We start from the raw sequence: 1,564 nt of genomic DNA on the forward strand, positions 1-1,564 counted from the left end.
TCGCAGCTTGGTCCGTGGAAGAAACCACACCTGGGTACAGAAGCTTCTACGTTTACGTGCTTTACGATAGGTTCCTTTCCCCTTTGTTCTCATCAGTTTTATAAGGTTAAAACACTGCACACAGGCTTCCTCCAAAATGACTCTCAGGGTCTGGAGTTGGGTTAGAATTTTAGGCCCATGTAACCCCAACTTGTGGCTGTGTTCCATGGGCACTGTCATAATACTTGACAGGACACACAAAACGTAAAGGTGTGGGGCAAACGTGGGGATGCTGTCCCAAGTCATGGAATATTCAATTTGGAATCTCAATGCCAAGGGGCATTTCCGGACTTGCGAAATGGAGATAATAGTCCTACACAACTCACAACCCTGAGATCAAGACCGAGCTGAGGTAAAAAATCAGATGCTCAACCAACTAAACCACCCCTTTCCCCCCCCAATTTGTATTAAATTGCATACACAGAAGAAACCTGTAAGTAGCCACAGTGGTAATTGCTATTTTGCTATAATTAATTTCTCTAGAGATAGTGATAATCATCCTGAAATCCATGGCTCCCAAAGGCCCACTTTATTTTAAATTCAACCTTTCAGTTTCTACAACATGGAGGAAATAGAATGCAGGAAGGTTGTAAAATTATACAACTCAGATGTGGAAAAACAATTTCAAGTTTGTTCCCTTTGAGCGCTCATTTGCAAGCAGACTTCCTTCTCCTACTCCACCCTCTTCATTTCTCAGGTATCAAGAGGAAAGCTTGATTTCGGTTCTTTACATTATTCCCATTTCTTCCCATTTATGCAGGTTTGTGTCAGTGTAAGCAACTGGTCCAAAGTTCAGCTTCCCATTAGGGCTGATAAAAATCTTTATTTGGTTGAGTAAATGTCTTTAGATAAAATACTCTATCTCGTAAATGTTGTCTCACCCACCCTTTCTTCTTTGATCTGGGAAAATGGGCAGGACTTATATATCTTCTTGATGGCTTTCAGATAAAAGGTGCTTGGATGGTGCAGTGTCCAGGCCTCTGCGGGCCTCGGAGGCAATGTCCCATGTGTGCTTGGTGAAGTTTGCTGCTAGAGTAGTGTAGGGCTTGGTCAAGTGCCCAGCAGGCTCTCTTTCCTAGTCAACCTCTTCTGAGCCTATACCTCACCCTCCACCCGTGCCCCTGCCCAGTGGGTCCACCCAAGCCTCTGCTGCCAGGTCCTCCCACTCTAGCCCCTTTGGGACCCACAAGGCTCCCACTTCTCAAGTCAACCACTTCTGCGGCTTCCCCAATCCATGATACCCACCTGCGGGAGAGTCTGGGTCTGGTACCACTTCTTGAGAATCAACAGCAGCTTGGGAACCCATACTCCATTTTCCTCTGTCCCAAACATAGTATGTGACCACGTCTCAGACCCCAGAAAGAACACTGGAACACACCTAAACCTGCACTCTCATACCTCCAGCTCCTCTTTGGTTTGCAACGATGAAGGGCAGACTTGGCCCCTCCCCTTCCTGTCTGACAGAACATTCCCCTTCATCATATCCTCTTTCTTCCGGAGGTGTCTCCTGCCCTTGCCCCCAGAG

This window comes from Halichoerus grypus, chromosome 13 (genome assembly GCF_964656455.1).
Source record: "Halichoerus grypus chromosome 13, mHalGry1.hap1.1, whole genome shotgun sequence".
Lineage (NCBI taxonomy): Eukaryota > Metazoa > Chordata > Mammalia > Carnivora > Phocidae > Halichoerus > Halichoerus grypus.